At 40.8% G+C, this 21,419-nt stretch overlaps 1 non-coding gene across 1 annotated transcript; it reads left to right on the top strand.

The window, feature by feature from the left end:
* Nucleotides 1-17,170: 17,170 nt before the first annotated feature.
* On the top strand, nucleotides 17,171-17,274 carry LOC114913095 (small nucleolar RNA R71). The gene has a single exon (XR_003799135.2). It is a non-coding gene; the product is annotated as a small nucleolar RNA R71 (small nucleolar RNA).
* Nucleotides 17,275-21,419: the final 4,145 nt, after the last annotated feature.

A 21,419-nucleotide genomic window follows, 5' to 3' on the forward strand; every position in this document is an offset into this window, starting at 1 on the left:
AAAATTACCATTTTGTCCCTGCACTAAATTTTTGCTAAAACATAATTGGCGCTAGAGGAAGGGCTGTGTCTTCACAGTACCCTTGTTCTTAAAGGAGTGCTCAATGGGACTGTCTCCGATCATCTTCTCCGAGTCCTCTTCTCCTTCTCCTACTAGACCTCCACCTGATGCCTCCCCGTAAGGCATCCACCAGACGATCCATGGCCTCCGCGGCCAGATCTCAGGCTACGGCCTCGCCTCCAGTTTTTCAAGCTCCTCCTCTTCCTCCTCCGACAACGATGGTCGATATGGAGCAGTTCGACCTGCTGGTTCAATAGGTCAGAGGCCTCACCGAAGCAGTATAGGCCATGCAGCAGTAGCAACAACAGCCACAGGCGTTAGTGCAGCTGGAAAGAGCATTGTCAGAGTTCTAAGACCCGATCGAAGGGTGGGCCACCTGGGCCAGTCGTCCTGTCTTCCCCGGAAAGGAAAATTTGAGGGTGGAGAGCCCTCAGTCTGATCACGATTCCACCCCCGGAGGATCCCTACCTCCACTCTACAAGAAGACCCTCGAGACTCGCAGTCGAGAGGACCTCCTAGATCGAAGGCTCTAGGAGATGAATCGGTGGATCGAAGAGCTCTGCCATGCTCCCCCTGCTTATGGTGAGGACATCTATACTGATCCTCCTTTCTCTCAAATGATCATGCAGGAACTGATCCTGCCAAACTTCAAGCTCCCCCAATTCGAAAGCTACGACGGGACCTCAGATCCGATTGACCATCTGAAGGCCTTCCGGACAATGATGCTGCTCCATGGCACACTAGATGCCATCTTATGCTGAGCCTTCCCATCCACCTTGAAGGGGGCAGCAATGAACTAGTACTCGATGCTGAAGTCGAGTATTATCTTCTCCTTTAATCAGATGAGCCACCAGTTTGCGGCTTATTTTGTTAGCAGCAAATGTCCCCAGAGAGGTTCGGAGTCCCTTATCAACATCAAGCAGAAAGAGGGAGAATCCATCCGAGCCTACGTCAACTGCTTTAACGTCGTCGCGCTGGAGGTCCGAAACTTGGACCAATCGATCACGATGGCCGCCCTGAAGGGTGGTCTTCAAAAGAATGATCTTCTATTTTCTCTGGAAAAAAAATATCCCAGGGACTTTACTGATTTGCTGGCTCAGGCCGAAGGATATGCCCGAGCAGAAGAAGCCTTCAAGATGAAGGACGAGGAGGCCGTGAAGCAGCGGCAGGCAGGGGACTCCAGCAAGCCCGCAGTTGAAAAAGGGTCGAGTGAAGCTCGGCCACGTTCTCAAACTCCCTCTGGACACAAGCATGTCCAGACTCCTCCCCGGGCTCGTAGGCAGAGGAGCCCAAACCACAGAGTTCGACGGAGCTCTCCCCCGGGAAGATTCCACAGCTACGCCCCCCTCAACACATCGAAAACTCAAGTGCTGATGGAGGTCAGGGAGCAGCTGCCAAGGCTGGAAAGGATGCGCACCCACCCCAGGAAGTGCAATCCTAACAAGTTCTGCCTCTATCATCGCGACCACGGCCACGACACGGAGGAGTGTATCCAGCTCTGAGACGAGATCGAGGAGCTCATCAGGCGAGGTCGGCTAGACAGATTCATTCGACGCCGACCTGAAGGTAGGGAAGACCGGCCTAGGGCCCTGCCGTAGCCAGAGCCACCAAAGAGGGAGGAGCAACCTGAAGATCGGCCTCCGATTAGGATTATCAACTTCATCTCAAGAGGACCCCTATGGGGAACAGACCTTCCACGGCTATAGGATTCAAAAAATCTGCGAATGTATTACCGATAGCTTTGCCTTAATGAAAGTTTAATATTTGCATATTTATCCTTTTAGCATGAGCTTATAATGACAGGAAGTAACTCCCTCATACAATCGAAATTAAGCATGTTAGGAATAGGAGGAGAACCTCATCCTAACATTAGCCAAGTCGAAGGTTCGGTTACTTAGAGACCGGATGAGGGGAGAGGCCCTCGCAACGGTCCTTATGTGCCCCCACAGCCTTATTAAGAACAGGAGGAGAACCTCGTCCTAACATGAGCAAAGTCGAAGGCCCGATTACTTAGAGACCGAATGGGGGGAGAGGCCCTCGCAACAGCCCTTATGTGCCTCCACAGCCTTGTTAGGAACAGAAGGAGAACATTGTTCTAACATGAGCAAAGTCGAAGGCCCGATTACTTAGAGACCGGATGGGAGGAGAGGCCCTCGCAACAGCCCTTATGTGCCTCCACAGCCTTGTTAGGAACAGAAAGAGAACCTTGTCCTAACATGAGCAAAGTCGAAGGCCCGATTACTTAGAGACCGGATGGGAGGAGAGGCCCTCGCAACGGCCCTTATGTGCCCCCACAGCCTTGTTAGGAACAGGAGGAGAACCTCATCCTAACATGAGCAAAGTCGAAGGCCCGATTACTTAGAGACCGGATGGGGGGAGAGGCCCTTGCAACGGCCCTTATGTGCCCCCACAGCCTTCTTAGGAATGGGAGGAGAACCTCATCCTAACATGAGCAAAGTCGAAGGCCTGATTACTTAGAGATCGAATGGGGGGAGAGGCCCTCGTAACCTCCCTTATGTGCCCCCACAGTCTTGTTAGGAATAGGAGGAGAACCTTATCCTAACATGAGCAAAGTCGAAGGCCCGGTTACTCAGAGATCGGATGGGAGGAGAGGCCCTTGTAATGGCCCTTACGTGCCCCCACAATCCTGTTAGGAATAGAAGGAGAACCTCGTCCTAACATGAGCTGAAGTTGACTGTCAGGAATAAGAGGAGAACCTCATCCTGATGCGAATAAAGACCCAGTCGATCAAGATCGGATGAGGAGGAAGGCCTCCTCAATGGCCCCTCTACGCTCTCACGACCCCGTTAAGAGCAGAGGGAAAATCCTCACTCGAACACAAAAAAAAAGGGGAGATGAAAAGGAAAAGCGACGAACAACACCAGCGACAAGTGAAAAACAAAATACATCAAAAACACAAGGGACCTCATCTCAACGAGAGAGGATATTCCTATCAAAAAACCCTCAGTCACTAAAAGAAAACTCGACACAGGCTGAGGAGAAATCGACTTCCTCAAAGTAATGAGAAGTTCGGGTCCCCAAGCTCGAGCACCAGAGGAAGCATCAAACTCAAATAGCCTTGAAAAGGCCTACGGTCATGAACGAAAAAGGCAAATCAACATGGCAACGATCGAAAACTTTCAAACAACGATGACGTCGAACAAGACAAAAGACAAAAGAAGTTCGGTAAACGACAACGCAATACCAAAATGGATAAGGTAATGAAAAAATTTCTTTTCATTTCATTAGTGAAGTATATATTACAAAGCCTTAAAGGCCAAAAAGAGAGACGACAAGAAAGGAAAAAAAATACATGGAAGGATGAAAGGCAACAAAAAAAAAGAAGAGAAAGGAGCTCTAAGGAAGCCCAGCTTCTTCCGACTTCGAGCTCTCGATTTCGGTCCTTATTAGGGATTGCCTCAAGTTTTCAACTTCTTCCTCTAGTTCCATCTTTCTCAGCAGCATATCCCGGTACATCTGGTGGAACAGTCGGCTCTCACCCTCCGACTCTCGAAGCCTCTTCCTCAGGACCTCGAACTCTGCCTCGACATCTTTGATCGCCTGCTGCTCATGGACCAGCTGAATCTTCAGCCGCTGCAGTTCGGCCTCCTCTCGCCCAAGGGCCATAGACAGTTCCACCATGGTCCCCCTCAAGGAGTGGAGCTCATCGGAGCCTTGTGCGGAGGCAAGCTGGACTCTCTCAGACAACTGCCTCCGAAGGCGGGCAACTTCGTCGGTCGCCGTCTAGAGCTTCCTTCGGTAGTCCTCTACTTGTCTGCTCTAGCCGACTCGGTAGGTGTTGTAGTTTGCCTCAGCATCCTGCAGCTGCTTTTGAAGGTTGGAGAACTTCTTCGACCAGTCTCGATCACGGTCGGCTTAGGTTGTGAGCCAGGATGAGCTTCCTTCCAACTGGCCGATCTTCTCCCGTGCGGTCACTAGCTCGACTTCAAGGGAGCTGATCTTGGAAGCCTGAGTCCAAGATCAGTCGCTGGCATGTTTTCGGAGTTCCTCAAGCTCCGTCACGAAGTCGGCTTTCCTCCAGGGGTATTCCATGAGACCCTTTCTGTGGAGGTCCTGAAAGTGAATGGCCTCTGCAGTGACTTCCGAATCGCTCTTCCTCAGTTGATGAAGTTCATTTTCCAGCTTCTTGGATTTCTTCATCAACTGACGAACTTTCCTTCTGAGGTCTCGGATCATCAACTTCAGAGGAACCCCCTGTGGCAGGGGAAGAGCTTCGGCAGGACACTGTCATAGGGAGACAAAAGCGCCACGACTCAAATTAGTACAAGAAGACAAAAGAGAAGGAAAAGAATACAAAAAAAAAGTAGGGGGCCCCTCTGTGAAGAAGAATCTGATTTCATTGATTAAATAATTTTCAAGTACAAGACAATGAAGAAAAATTACCACAAAGGGAAAATACAAAACTAGAGGTTTCGGACCTCTAGGACAGAAGCAGAGGGGCTCGACATCCCCAGAATATCGACAGCGATGGCCACAGCAGTCGATAAGGTCCCAGCTGGAGGAAGACCGACAGTGGCTTCGGATGGTCCGGCTTCATCGTCAGATGCCTCATCCAAGAAGCTGAGATGCAGTTCGGGAAACCTTCCAGCCACTTTCTCTTGGCAGAGTTCGAAACCCTTGATGAAGGTGTCCTGGCCAAACTGAACCTTTAGATCCTCCATCTCGGAGGAGGCCTTGAACTCCTCCACTGCTCGGGCCCCTGCCTCCGAGACCAGGGATGAAATCTGTACTTTCAGCTTGAAAACCTGCACCTTCAACTCGGAAGCCTGCGCCTTCAGTTCGGAGACCTCGACCTCAGCCTTCTTTCTCTCCTCCTCCAAGGTGGTCCTCAGATCGGATGACGTTTGTCCCTCCTTTTCCAGTGCCTCCTAGAGACTTAGGACCTCGGCGATCTTCTCCTCAAGGCAGGCGGCCCCAGCCAGGCGACCTTCCTCCACCCGAGCTACCTCCCTCTTGGCGATCTTCACTGCCTCGACGTTGGTGACAAGCTGGTGCCCAATCTGCAAGAAAGGCCGGGGAGTCAATATAAAGACTGAAGAATAAATTAAGTAAAGAAGCAAGAAGGAGAAAAAAGTGAGTTAACCTACTTCGAGGAAAGATCCTAGAAAGTCCCAAACCCATAGCTCGGGATCAGCAAGGATGATCCTCTCGACGACCTCGGGTAGAATGCACCCTTCAACCAGCCTCTTTATTAAATCCCTGTTGTTGAAGGGATTTTTCCTCAAGTCTTCCTCGGAGCCGCCAGCCCCCTCGATGGCAACCTTACGACTGCGGCTCTTCCAGGCCAGGGTCTTCTTTCTCTTCCTCCCTTCGACCTCAGGTGCCCCCTCGGGATGAGCCTCTGGAGTGGGATCCTCGATCGGGGGGCTCCTTGAAAGGGCTCGGGGGACTTCAGGTTCGACGTCGAAAGGGACTTCGACGGCAACGGCCACCTGAGCAGGTGTGGCCGAGCTTGTCCCTTCAGTCCTGACTTTTCTCACTAATCCTAAAATCGAGGCATCTTTTCTCTTATGGGTCTTGAGACCCTGGGCTAACCTCCGAGCCACGCCTGTGTTCATGTCTGCAATAAAAGAAGATCAACATGGCTCAGAGATGGAATAAGAGAAAGGGAAAGCAGCAAAAAAAAAATGGTATCGACAGGGTTAAGAGGACTCAGGCCGACGTTGAACAAAAGTTGTTCCTTCAGAAGTTCGGAGAGGAGGGAGGCTTGATAGGCCTCGAGCTTTTTGGAAGCTTCGAGGTTGTCCCTTTCTAGGCTAGAAGCCCGACGGACAGAATCCCTCAGAGAGCCCCAAGGGGATAATCCTAGCTCCAAGGTCGGGCATCGGACATAGAAGAACCTCTCCTTCCAGCTATGGATAGAAGAGGGGGCGCCTTTTAGCAATCCCTTTCTACCAAACTGAGGGGAGAAGTACCACCAGTCCTTTGCCAAGGGATGATGCTTGAAGGTGTAGAAATTTTTAAATAAAGAAAGAGTCGGCCGAACTTTAGCTAAACTACAAAGAGAAAGAAATCCTATCAAAAATCTAAAGGAGTTCGGCGCTACTGAGACTAGAGAAATGTTCAGAAAATGAAAGAAGATGATGACAAAAGGTGGAAGTGGAAGCCAAAGTCCGGCACGGAAGGCCTCCTGGTACAGACAGAAGCGGTCGGGAGGAGGGGCGCTAGCCCGGTCAGTTGGCCCGAAAAGCTCCAGCTCGTACTTCGGAGGAACCCCATACTGAATCCTTATCAGTGAGAGTTCATCCAGAATCAAAGAGCTAGGGATGGTGTCCGGCGTAAAGACCGGATGAGACTCGGTCCTAACTATGGGTTCGTCTACGGTACAAGGACTTTGAGGAACTGGGGTTGACGAACTCCTAGAACCGTTAGAAAAGGAGATATCGGAAGACATTTTGGATCAAATGGAAGCCACAAAAATCCTGAAAAAATCAAGAAAAATAGAAAACAAGCCCTCGAGGAAGCTAAATGAATGAAGTACGAAGAAGAAAGAACAAAAAAACAACAAGAAGTTCTGAAACTAACCTAGATTGGCCCAAGGAGTATAGGAAGATGGCAAGGATGATGGAAGTTGGCCCGGAGGATGCCTAAGGCCGAGAAGGATGCTAGAGAAAGCTGGAGCTCCTAGAGAGGATGAAGGGGATCGAGGGACTCTCTCAGGTGAAGTGAAACCCTGAAGGAGGAGGACGTGTTTAAATAGGCAACAGGGTCCGGAGTAGTTGTGATTGCGGATCTCCTCTGGCCGACCTGCACTTGTCGCGTGTCTCACTCACTATGACAGGCTGTTGAAAATGGCTGACAGCTAACAAAATCATTATTGCACCATATCTAGAGCCACACCCTAGTGGGAATTCCGAAAAAATCTTTTCAGATCGCTTTGATTTGAAAAGACTCCGAGACCAGCATGCCAAATGCCAAAATATCTGACAACCACCAAGTGCGAAAATCAAGAGGGGCAACTTTAGCCGTGAGAATTTCTCTGTACTTCCTTCATTCGGAATCCGAACTCGAAAGTAGGGGGACTGGTGTTGGGTATAAAATACCCCCAGGCCGAAGTCTCTAAAAGACCGACCCTTCCAAGGCTTTTCCGGCTTCCGACCTTGTGTGGCATCTCTCTGAACCCCCTCGACCGTCCGAGCTTCCGGACTTCTCTGACAATGAGCTTCTCCATCCATCTACTGGGCTACTCCAAAGGCTCTCTAGGCCTCACTATCAATCGACCTTCTACAGTTATCAACTATTCTCCGAACTTCTTCCGAACTTCATCAATATCCGAGCTTCTTCGACAATGAGATTTCTACAGTAATCAGACTCCATCCAAGTTTCTATGACGGTCGATCATCTTCAGGATTCCAATCGAGCTCCTGCGAGAGCCGAACTCCTACTACGAGCGGTCTACTCTGAACTCCTACTACGAGCAGTCTACTCCGAACTTCTACTACGAGTGGTCTACTCCGAACTCCTACAGCGGGCGGTCTGCCCCGGATCTCTACTGTAAGCAAATTCCATTCGAGCCTCTACTGTAAACATATTTCTTCCGAACTTCTATTACAGGTAGACTTCAGTCGAGCTTCTTCATAGCCGGATCCCAGACGAGCTTCTACAATGGGACAAGACCCACCGGCCAGATCGCCACTCCGAGCCCCCATGACAACCGATCTTCGACCGAGCTTCTACAATAAGCAGTCTCCCTTCAGCCTTCTACAAGAACCAGACTCCGTCCGAACTTCCATAGCAGATGGATATTGGACGAGCTCCTACAACGGACGGATTCCGACAGCTGGATTTCTACAACGACCGATCGCCTCCGATGTCTGTCGAACCTCCCCAATGCCATCCGAAGTCCACCACCGGCTGACCCTCCGTCAGATTCTTCATGAAATCGGACTTCTCTGACAGATAATCTTTAGACGAGCTTTCACATCAGGCAAATCTCAGACGGACTTCTCTAGCAATCAGACTCCTACCGGACTTCACTGACGAAAAGTCTCCATCCGGGCATCTATGGCAGATGACTCCCACCTATAGTATCAGCGCCTAAGGTATCCGACTATAGTAGACTCATCAGCAGCTTTGGAAACATCTGACTTCTCCTAGATCAATGGGATAGAGAGCCATTTCGCTCCATCAGATGTCCCAGCCGAGCTCCAACCGACAGATCCGAACTCTCTGGCAAGTCACGACAATGGCCACTACCCTACTCCACTCTCTGCAATGGATTCCGCGTGGCTCCACTACTCTCTGACAAGTCACGACAACGGACACCACTCCACTCTCCGGGCTCTACCACTCTCTGGCAAGTCGTGACAACGGACACCACTCCACTCTTTGTAACAAACTCCACGTGGCCCTGAACGACCCCTGACGTCACTACTCTCCGTACAAACTCTGCGTGGCTCTGAACAGCCCACTACCAAGCGGTTACAGATGTCGCTGTCAATCAGTTACACTCTCCGTCTATAAAAAGGGGCCCCCAGATACGTTCTCCTCTAAGCTCTAAACTTTATCCCAAAACTCTACTAAAATTCCTACTCGGGCACTCCATTTCTGTTGAGGCAGAGTACTGACTTAAGCGTCGGAGGGTCTTGTCGGAGCACCCCCAACTCTGGTTTAGACTTTTCTTGCAGGTTCCGACGGTGACTGCAGTCATCTCAACTCCAGCAACTCTGGCTTCGATGGAATTCTGCACCAACAAGTTCTATTCCCTATGCATCGACAGTAGGGTCAATCATGTATGCTATGCTATGTACAAGGCCTGATGTTACCTATGTGTTAGGCATAGTTAGTAGATTTCAGGCTGATCTAGATGATGATAATTGAAAAATAGTAAAAAATATTTTTAAGTACTTGAGAAGGATTAAAGATATTTTTTTGGTATATGGAGGATCTAATCTAAAACTAGAAAGCTATTCTGACTCTAGTTTTCAGTCAGACCCTAATGATAGCAAGTCCACTTCAAGATATATTTTTACTCTAAATGAAGGAGCAATAAGTAGAAAAAATTCTAAGTGACAGACTGTAACTGACTCAACCACTGGGCAGAATACATAGCTGCAAGTGAAGCCACCAAGGAAGCTATCTAGATGAAAAAATTCATCACTGAAGTGGGTGTCATTCTTGAGATTGAGAACCCAGTACCATTTTTCCATGATAATATTGGAGCAGTTGCTTAAGCTAAAGAACCAAGGTCTCATCTTAAATTCAAGCACATTCTAAGATGCTTCCACCTCGTTCGTAAAATAGTCGAATGATAAGATATAGTCATTAAACAAGTAGACACAAAGAACAATATAACAGACCCATTCACTAAGGCTCTACCGCAGTAGCAGTTCGATCGCCACCTTAATTGTATGGGGATAAAATATAAGGGTGATTGGCTTTAGTGCAAGTGGAAGATTGAAATGAATATGCCCTACAAGCCAATTGAAATTTGTAATTTGATGGGTTTTTCTTGTAATCTTCCAGACTCATGTAATTGATGCTTTATAAATATAAGATATTTATTTTTCATCATATGCTGCATGATACATTCGTAATAATTATGATGAACCCCATAAATCAAGGCATAGTTTTAGGGTTATGATGAGGTCATACCTATGAGATCTAAAATCTTAGAAACCTTAATTTAGAATATTTCTAGTCATAAGAACTTGAGTAGGGTATCAATGCTCTGGATAGACTGGCACATCCTATGTATGCTCAATGATGAGAGTAACTGATCTCATGAACCACTTATGTGAGATACTAATACAAGGATGTTGTAAAACATAAGCGATTTCATGCATGTATTTCAAAATTTTTTGAAATAAAACATAACGGAAGACAAATAGATTAATCATATTAATCTAATATATATATGACCTAATCATCAAATCAACCTACTCTAAGATCTATGATATGACATATTGCAAATAAAATCTGAAATAATCACATGATAAAATCTGCATGTATGGATATAAGCGGTAGATCAAATCTACACCTATCTGAGTTCAGAACTCGATACCTGAGCATGGATCGATGATCGTCACTACTAAAGATATGGTGAAGATAATTCTTTTTGATTTCTCACAGCCACACATGCATCCAACTTCTACAAAAATTTCACTCGAAGCCCCAATGTGATTGATCTTCTCGAGAGTGCTAGCTCGTGCGAAGACCTTTTCCTTGGCTAATCTGGATCATTTCTTTAAATCTCTAAAACCTTTTCAAAGATTGAAGATGAACTTTTGGAGGAGATGAAGAGGTGAAAGAAAGATAGTAAAGAAAATAATTTTTTGCTTATTTTTTCTCTCTTCTCAAACCCATAGGACCAAAACCCTAGAAACCAGGTTTTTGCACACACCCAAAGAGAAAAGACTCTCCTTCTCTTTTCATGCCATGAACCCACACCCAAGGACTTCTCACCATGAAAGCCCTTTTCTCTAGCCTCTTACACACACAAAAAAAAAATAAAACCCCTTTTTATTAGGCATGTAAGGAGTTGGGTGAAAAGTCCTAGGATCATGGACTCTTACAAGATGTCACTTCCTTTCACAATTCCATGCCAATACACACCCAAAAAATATGGGATGCCCCTTCCCATATTTTTTTATTGTAAATAAATTTTCTAACTAATTTTTTTAAAAATCTTCTCAAAATATCACACATATAAGGAGAAAAAAATAAGTTGGTGGCAAGGTTTTGTAGATAATGTCAAATATTATCTATATGATATCCAATTCAAATCACATTTGAACACAACATTTAAAACTATATCTTAGCCAAATTTGGATGTAAGATAGAGAAGGAAAAGACCTCTTTGGCATAAAAAAATCTCACACAAAAACTATTAGTGAATGAAGAAAAGTGGGCATTGAAAATTGATGGCGCAAGAGAGAAGAGTCCAATGCAATATGGACTCTTAATTTTCTTATTTGAATCCAAACTAAATCACATCTAGTTTATCCCAAATATAAAAGATGAAATCTAATCTAATTATATTCATAAATTTTTAATCAAATTTTAATCAAATTAGAAATTGATTGAATCAAAATCTTGATCAAATTAGAGATAATTCTCCCTTAGCGATTAGATCATCTCATAATTACCTAATCGGGTCAAACATAATTGAATCTAATTTAATTAGATTTTATTTAATCCTCTTTACTCAATCAAATTATTCTAATCAATAATTTAATTACTAATAATTCTCTATTAATTTACTAATACTTGGTGAATAAATTTATTGTAACTTTTGTATAAGATTAATCATCAATCGAATTGATGATTAAGTCCTTGAATGATTCTCAATCATTGATCAGCCACATGATTAGTCAGAAACTTCTTTTGAGTGTAACCTCATAGGTTCGAACCTAAGCTAATAGCATAGGAATAAATTTTTGAATCAATTGATGTAACCATCTAGCAATGGGATCCAACATCCGGATAACTTAATGTGGGTTTGGTGTAGTGCCTTTTTGCAGTTTATTTTCCTTATTTTCTCTTCTCTTTTTATTTTTTTGAAAAATATTTATATGTATAGTCGATGCAATATCCTAATCCCTTAAGTTTTTTAATTGACTCTTGTAGCAAGCTTTAGGCCAATGACTCCCAAACTAGTTAGCTTTAGAGCATTAGGTATAAAACATCCTTCCGACTTATTGACTTGAGTCAAAAAGACTATGAGTTAAAACTGACTGTATAAGAGCTTTCTTCACATTCTCACCTTTTGGCATGAACAACAATGCTTACTTAGGTGAAAGGATCCGGTACTTAGTCAGAAATGCTAAATTTTTTTTTCATTAATGATTAAAGTGGACTTTTTACACTTTGATATTTTCACCCATACCCACATGAAGTAGATTCTTCATTAAGATAGATGGGAAGAAGATTCTAGAATCACTCCAAAATTTAGTCTGATCTAAATTCTACCATTAATTGGATGTCCTTAATAATTTTTTTCTCAATATCTCTAAAATTATCTAGACCGTTAATCACTCATTGATTAAGATACCTAGTTAACTTTAAATCAAGACAAATTCAGATACACAAAACTAATTATTTTTTATCATACTTGAGGACTTAATTAAATTTATTATTCTCTCCCCCAACTTAATTTTTATTATCCCCAATGAAAGAAGAGAATCATAACAAATCTAAAATAGAATGTAACAAGGGCACCACCTGAGTTCGATGTGTGCAATGTTGATTGAGGTCCTTCATTACTGGACATGGTGTGTTCTTGACTCCATTGATTGTGGTGCTCCCCCTACTTGGCTAATTGCATTTCTTATAGATTTCTACAAAATAGAAAGAAACTAAAAAAATAATTACATATGTTGGGTTGCCTCCCAACAAGCACTAAGTTTAATGTCTTCAGTCAGACTGTGTTCAGTTATAGACTGGATCTTACAATTCAATTGAGTCAACTTGCTCGCCATCTCTGATTTTATCCACACAATGTTTTAATCGTTGGCCATTCACTTTGAAGGTGTTTCTCTATTTAGGAATTTTGATTTCAATTGCTCCATGAGAGAACACCTGAGTTACGACATATGGTACATCCTAACGTGAACGGAGTTTTTCAGAGAATAGATGCAACCTCGAATTATAAAGCCATACTTTTTGATTATGTTCGAATATTTTTATGAAATATATTTATCATGATAAGCCTTAGTTTGAGCCATATAAATTAGTAACTCTCATACGCTTCATTGCGTAGCTCTTCGAATTTATTCAGTTGTAGTCTCCTATTACAACCTGTATTTTTCATATTGAAATTGAATTACTTTATAGCCCAAAATGCGTAGTGTTCTAGTTCTATCGGTAGATGATAGGCTTTTTCAAAAATGAGCCAGTAAGAAGATATTCCTATCAGGGTCTTGTATGCAATGTGATAGGCCATAATGCATCGTCTAATCATCTAGACTAATCTTTTCGATCAGGCCTAACCATCTTCTCAAGAATTTATTTGATCTCCCTATTGGAGACTTTCACTTGGCCGCTAGTTTGGGAGTGGTATGGTGTGGCAACTTTGTGAGTGATTCCATATTTCATCATTAAACTTTTAAAGTACCTATTTGTGAAGTGTGCACCTCTATCACTAATAATGACTCTTGGCCAACCAAATCGACTTGAGATGTTCTATTGGATGAATTTGATTATCACTTTATGATCATTCATTCTGATTGCCATAGCCTCAACTCATTTAAATACATAATCTACTACAATCAAAATATGTTCGTATTCATAGGATGGAGGAAAGGGGCCCATAAAATCGATTCTCCAAATATCAAAAACTTCTACAACTAAGATGGGAGATAGAGGCATCATATTTTTTAGAAATATTTTTTATCTGCTGACAGTGCAAGCACTCAAGATAAAATTTATGTGCATCCTTAAATAATATCGGCCAATAAAACCCACTTTGTAACACTTTCGCAGCCGTTCTCTTCCCATTAAAATGTCCCCACATGCATGAGAGTGGCAAAAGATAAGCATACTTTGATACTCACTGTCAGGGACACAACGTCGAATAACTTGATCAGGATAATGTTTGAACAATTCGGATTCCTCCCGATAATAATGTTTAACCTATGAGAAGAATCGATCCTTCTCTTGTTTTGTCCAATGGAAAGAAACTTGCCCTATTGCCAAATAGTTAATGATGTGGGCAAACCATGGAATTTGGTCAGAAGAGATTGCAAAAATTTATTCATCAAAAAATTTTTTCTTGACCTCATCTGTACCCATCGTATGATCAACTAAGATTCTAAAAATGTGATCAGTGACCACATTTTTGAAATCCTTCTTGTCTAAAATTTTTAGATCAAATTCTTAAAGCAGAAAGATCTATCTAATCAATTGTGGTTTAGTATCTTTCTTTGAGAGCAGATGCTTCAGAGCCACATGATCAGAATATACTAAAATCTTAGACCCTAATAGATATGAACAAAATTTTTCAAGGGCAAATACTATAGCTAGTAGCTCTTTTTCTGTTGTGGTGTAGTTCAATTGGACATCGGATAGAGTCTTGCTAGCGTAATAGATCACATGTGGCTCTTTATTGATTTTTAATCTAAGATAGCCCCTATTGCGAAATCGAAAGCATCACACATAATTTCAAATGGGAAGGATCAATTAGGGAGTTTTATTATGAGTGCTGTTGTCAGGGCTGTTCATAACGTATGGAAGCTTTGTAGATATTCTTTATTAAAGATAAATGGCATGTCCTTGGCTAGCAGATTGCACAAGGATCTCGATATTTTGCTAAAATCTTTAATGAAGCATCTATAAAATCCAGCGTGACCTAAGAAGGATCATATTTGTCGAACCAAAGTGGGAGGTGGTAGTTTTGAGATGACCTCAATTTTGGATTTGTCTACCTCAATCCCCCTTTCAAAAATAATATGTCTTAATACGATTCTTTTTTAAACCATAAAATGACTCTTTTTCCAACTTAAAACCAAATTTATTTTTGTGCAGCACTTAAGGACTTTAGAGAGGTTAAGGAGACAATCTTCAGAGGTGGTTCTAAATACAGAGAAATTATCTATGAAAACTTCGAGATATTTATCCATCATATTTGAGAAAATGGTCAAGATGCACCATTGAAATGTAGCGGATATAATGCAGAGCCCGAATGGCATGCATCGGAAAGCAAAAGTGCCATAGGGGCAAGTGAAGGTGGTCTTCTCTTGATCATCCAGAAATACAGGTATCTAATTGTATTCTGAATAACCATCTAGGAAATAGAGAAAATATTAACCCACTAGCCATTCTAGGATTTGATCGACGAAGAGTAATGGAAATGGTCCTTCCTAGTAATGGTATTTAGTTTCCTACAGTCAATGTATACTCGCCAACTAGATGGTGTGCGAGTGGAAAGCAATTCACCTTCTTCATTCTCCACCTCAGTAATATCTGATTTCTTAGGTACTACTTGGGTGGGGCTGACCCATTTACTGTCGGATATGGGATAGATGATTCTAGCATCTAGCCACTTTACCACCTCTTTCTTCACTACTTTCCACATGTTTGGGTTCAATCTCTCCGCATGTCTCGATGGGGTTTGGCATCTGTCTTGTAATGAATGTGATGCATACAGATGGAGGGATCAATTTCTTTTAGATGGGCAATGGACCAGCCAATAGCCTCTTTATTTTTCTTCAAAACACCAACCAATTATGCTTCCTGATCCGAGGTCAAGTTGATGCAATGATCACCAGGAGGGTGTCATTAGGTTCTAAGAATGCATACTTGAGTGTGATTGGAAGTGGCTTCAATCTAGTGTAGGTGGTGATTCTAATGACGAGGCTGTGGGTGTATCGGATAATGCAGGCAATGATTCATACTTGATTATCCAAAGTTTCAGTATTGATGTATCAACTAGAATGTTTACTTCTTTGCTATCTCCTCCATATCACAGTCATCCACTCCAAAGTGCATCCAGTGGGTGTCCAAAAATTATGTGCAAAAATCATTGGATGTTGCTTCCTCTATAATATCCTCGAATGTACTATCTCGAAGCAACTATCCCGTTGATAGTCCCCTGGGATGCACTGAACACATTTACTCTTAGTTTCTTATTCCCAAATGATATGTCCATAACTCCTGTCCTCAACTGATGCATGCATTTGCCATAGCTAGGAAGGATCTGCCTAAGATAATGAAATTTGCTTTGGATTGCCACTCAGTTCTATGTCAAGGACTAAAAATCAACTAAAAATAGAACTCATCTATCTTGACCAAAATATCCTTGATCATCCTACGTGGTGTCTTAATTGATCTATTAGCTACTATAAAGTGACCGACGTGAGTTTCAATTCTCCAAACCCAAAAAGTTTATATACCGAGCTAGATAAAAAGTTCACACTAGTCCTTAGGTCCAGGAGAGCTTGTTCAGTGAGGCATACTTTCTTTGAAAGTTGTAATCAAGATTTACGTTTCTGGGTACACATTCCTTCAAAATTTTGCATAAGCTGGAACCTGTTTGATTGCATCTAGAAGCAGGAGATTAATTTGAACTTGCTTAAATATTCCAACATCTCGTCGAGTCTTCTTTCCTTCTTATCCGCAGAGTAGGGGCTTTTAGGAGACTTAAAAATGGGGCTTAGGCAAGTTAGGTGATTTCGGTACAATTGGTTCATTCTCTACTTTTGGGTCTCTTTGTTCTTGGGTGATTCTGCTTGGTCAAAGATCTAGGGTTGGTCTCATTAATTTTACTCGTGGTTCAATGACCTTCCCACTTCTGAGAGTCATGATTGATTTGGCATGTTAGAAAAGGTTTCTGGGGCATTGGAGTCTCAACCATGAATTGCCCTCTCGGGTTGCTCTCAGGTTGGCTAGGTAATTTTTCTCCTTCCCTCTTACTGAATACAGTTGCTAGTTGACCTATTTGGGTCTCTAGCTTAGTAATGGATTGCTTGGGGAGTTAAGAGTCTAGGTGTTGACTTCTAATCATTCTAGTACTTTCAGAACCTTCTCCTCAAAAGTTGAGCTATGACCAGTGGTAGATGGTTGAGGAGCATTTTGGAATTGGTGGTATGGTCCGTGCCTATATGTCGAGTCTTGATAGTTGGATCTAGGTACAATAGGGCCAACCACTGGCTATGCTCTTCAAGAAAAATTTGGATGTTCCTCTAGCCGAAGTTATAAGTGTTCGAATATGGGTCATTTCTGATCTACGAGCTTATTAGGTTTGAGCTTGCTGGACCTGCTCGTACACAAACTCAAAAAATTGAGATGCGGTTGGGCATTCACTAACAAAATGGGTCGGGCTTGCACACAATGCATAAACATCTTGGATTGGTTAGGTGGAATCAGAGATGTCCAGTATTCAAAAGACGATCTAATTTTGGGACAACTCATCTACCTTACTATGGATATCCTAATATTTTCAAGCTAATAGATTCAACTCTTTCTATTGAGCATGGGTTATTCTCTACAGGTGGCAATATGTGATGCAGGGAATTCTCATTAAGTATTTCAAAGAGCTACCAAGCCTCATCCTCACTCTTTAGTATGAATGTCCCACCACACGATGCATCGATCATTGTTGGTAATTCTCCGATAGACCATTGTAGAAACACTGAACAAGTGTCATTTGGGGATAGCATGGTGGGGGCATTTATGAATAAGATCCCTTAACCTTCCCATGTCTATGAAAAAGTTCACCATCCAATTGGAAAAAACTAGTGATGACTTTTCTAATTTGATTTATTTTCAATTGAAAATATTTCTTGAGGAACTCTCTCTGAAGATGGTCCCAAGTTGAAATGTTATGGAATCTAGGGAGTTAACCAATGCTTGGCTTTGTCCTTAAGTGAAAAAGGAAACAGTTTCAACTTGAGGCATCATTGGAGAAGTTTGGATTTTTACTGTGGAGCATATCTTAAGAAATTCGTCCAAGTATTGTATGGATCCTCATTCGATAGTCCATAGAATGATGTAGCATTTGAATAATGCTGGACTTGATTCATATTGTGCCGCCTCTACAGGAGAGGCTGGATACATCGTGAGTAGGTGTAAGATGAGGGAGTAAAATACTCCTCAATTGTCATGGTGGGTTAGTCACTTGATTTGGTCCATGATTTTGACTCGATTTGTTCGAATTGTTCTTTCTAGTTCTAGATCTAGTGGGTGTAAATCTGGTGTAAGATCGACGTCCTAACATTCATCCAAAAAATCTCATCGAGTTTTAATTTCAGCATATTTTTTTTAAAAAGAGAAAAGGAGAAAAAGAGAGGAAGAGAGAAAAGAGTTCTAAAAAGAAAACCAAGGAGTCCTAAGGCCAAGAAGAGAGAGAAAAATTAATTAGATTTGATATTTTTAGTTAACAGTCAAGTAGTTTAATCAATCCTGACTAAGTTACTCTAAATCTAGACAACTCCTAACTGTCAAGGTCACCTTCAAGCACTCCAAATAGCAGACTAGCTACTCAACTGACCAAATAAATATAAAGTTGGTGGAGGCCCCCGTTGCTTTCTTTAGACACCAACTGAGTTGGTCAAATAAGTGAACAGAATCAATTAATAAACCATCTTTCTTCAGGATGTAATCTTTGAACCATTTCTAGATACTAGTTAAACTGACTAACCTAAACCTGATCTAACTTTTTGGGTTTCTTATCCTACTAAGCTCGAGGATCCTTAGGGATCAACATCTAATCAATTTTAAATTAGAGGTTTAGATCAATGCATTATAGGATGGGGTTTGTGGCCAAAAAGGGTGATAAATCCTCACCTTATGTTGATTAGGGTTTTGCCCTTAAGATTTTTTATAAAAATACAATGCAAAAGGAAAGATGTCCAAACATATTAAGTAGCTTTAAGATTAGTTGGTTTATTTATATTAGTCAAGTGTCATGTGATGTCTCTGTATTCTTTTTATATTAATAATCTTTAAGCAAGAAGGAATAAAGTAAGTTTTAAATTAGGTTAATTAGGTATGAGAAGATCCAGTGAATCTAACTAAAGGAAATAAATAATACTAAGATTAAAGATAAGTAGGTAACCTATAAATAAAGCAACAATCAAATCTACTTTTAAGTAGTAATTATTCTAAGCTATAGAAGCAGTAAATCACTAGGCTATAAGAAGTAGAAAAAAAATTTATGCATGCAAATAAAGCAATCTAGCTAGAAGGTAGTAAATCTACCATATATGAAAAGCAATATAAGATAAAATTTTAAAAAAGTAATAAAAGGTAATTAATAATTATAGTAAATTAATTAATAATAAAAAGTAAATTATCAATCCATAAATAAAGTAGAAAAATAAGATACAAAAGAAGAAATAATCAACTAGAATATAAAGCAGTAATTTTTTTTGATTTTTTTATTTTTTCAAAATAATCATGCCAAGATCTCCGACAATGGTACCAAAATTGATGCATATCATAGTACACCAAAATTAACCCCTACTCACTACTATGTAGATAGGATGAGTCAGGATCGTATCCATAAGAATCTTAGGTCGACTATTTTAAAAATACAAACAAAAATAATAGATTACAAAAAACTAAGAATGAATTAGAGATTGCATAAAAATATTTTTTATTTATCAAATAAAAGCATACATAATAGAAAAGAAATAAAAGTTCGATACAAGATAACTAAATCAAGTTGAACATTTTGCTATGCTCGATAGTGATGTGCCTCCTTGGAATCCTTCATCTTCCTCCATGCAGACAGTGGTAGGATGGTTGGAAAGCTTGGTACAGAAACTTCAAGGAAGAATGGTCGATGAAGCATGGGAATATAGAAAAGAAAGGATAACGGCACTCGGATTAGAACTTCTCATAGATTTCTTGAGATGTGGAAAAGAAATCTGTGAAGGAATATGATGATGGATAAGGAAGAAGAAAATAGATTGCTAGGGTTAGTACCTCCTCTAGACTTACGAAGAAGAGAAAAAGGAAGAGAGGGAGAGAGAAGCTTGAAGAAAACTTAGGATTGGCTTGATTGGAGAAGATGGAGGCCTTAGGGTTCTATTTATAGAGTGGGGAGTAGCTAATTTCTCATGAATAGGGGCACAAGAGAATTTAGGATTTCATAAAGAAAAATGGGAGCATGAATAAGGATCCTTAGATCAAGCCTCTTGCTTCTCCTCCATTGATCAATAAGTCGTGTTCACACTTGATCTTCATTTAAAGTGATCTTTTAATCTGAACCCTTGATATTTAAGTCATGTTCACACTTGATTTCATTTATCTTCTAATCTGAACCCTTGATTAGAGAGGTTGCTTTTTGACTCTTGATCTTTAAGTCATGTTCACACTGGAATGGGAGCTGTTGCCTGGTTCACTCAAATTTGATCTGATTTGAGTTCAATTTGATTTGTATGAATCTAAACTCCTAATTACCTACAAAATAGACTAGAGAGCATCAAATTTTTAATAAATAAAATATAATTAAATAAAATTATATGCCTCAGTGGCTTAATTCAAGTGTTCATCACTATCTCCTCTTTGGGTAAGTGATTTAGGGTTTTTGGGTGAGTGGAAAACAAAGAGAGAAGAAAGTTCTCCTCCCTCCCTCCACCACTACATCATCCTCTTTATTCATCTTCGACTTCGGAAGAGCCTGTGAGATCCGAAGAAGGAGCGAGATCGGCCATCAAGAAGGTCTCCTTAAGAGCTAGCACTCCTAGAGTGATCAATCAGCACCAAGACTTCATGTGGATATCTTATAGAGACTGGACATCCTGTATGGCTGCGAGCGATCAGAAGGACCTCAGATCCATATTTTTCAGTTATGGTGATTTGCTACCCACACTCAGGTATTGAGTTCTAAACTCAATTACATTGTAGATTTGATCTACATTATTGTTTTGATCACATAGATTCGATCTATGTTTCATTTTCAGATTTTATAAGCATTATATCATGTCATAGATCTTAGCATAGGTGATTTAATGATTAGATTATATACATATTAGATTAATGAGATTAATCTAAATATCTTCTACTGTGATTTATTTCGAAAAATTTTTGAAATATATGTATGAAATCACCTGCCCGTTTCCTTCAGTGGTATCAGAGCCTAGGTTCCTTATGACATCAATATTTATGTGCATAGATCTGAATTTAATCAATTTCATATTAGATTTATTAGATTTAAATCTTAGTAGCTTAGTACTCAGATTGCGAACATCACCAAGCTATCTGCTCATAAGAGCAAGCAGGGTTTAAAGACCCTCTCTTCCCATTCGATGGAGTTCTCATACGACATGTAGGGGTTCCACTGTTATGTCTCATGAAGAAGAATAGTGAAATGATTTTAGATTAATTTAGATCTCATATTTGATACATTAGATCTAAAATTAATTAATTCATCATTACACGATCTGATATGAGATATCTTAGATCTAATCAAAAGTTGATCACTAGTGCTGATTTTTTTTATGCTGAAATCTAAAATCATAAATCGATTTTGATCAGATTTTTCATATATTTTTGAATTATTTTTTAATAGACTTTTAGATTTATTTTGAACAAATATTTCATATATTTAAGATCTATTTCGAATAGATTTTATAGAAATTTTTTGAATGGATTTCAGATTTGTTTTAGCATGGGTTTTTGGTTATGTTTTGAATAGATTTTTTATGAAATTTTAGATTAATTTAGAACTAGATTTTATTCCTGTTCAAATCTAAGTTTTTAAAAAGATTGCAATGAATTCTTAGATTTGAAATTGATGTTTTATATGATATATAAAATTCCAGTTCAAATCTAAAATTATTCTATATGAAATCATGTTTAGATTAGATCTAAAAAGGATTTCATAATATGAAAATATTTCAATGTCTAATGATCATATATTTAATTGAGAATTAAGTTATGAAAATTAAAATCTA

The sequence above is a fragment of the Elaeis guineensis genome, chromosome 15, assembly GCF_000442705.2.
Source record: "Elaeis guineensis isolate ETL-2024a chromosome 15, EG11, whole genome shotgun sequence".
Lineage (NCBI taxonomy): Eukaryota > Viridiplantae > Streptophyta > Magnoliopsida > Arecales > Arecaceae > Elaeis > Elaeis guineensis.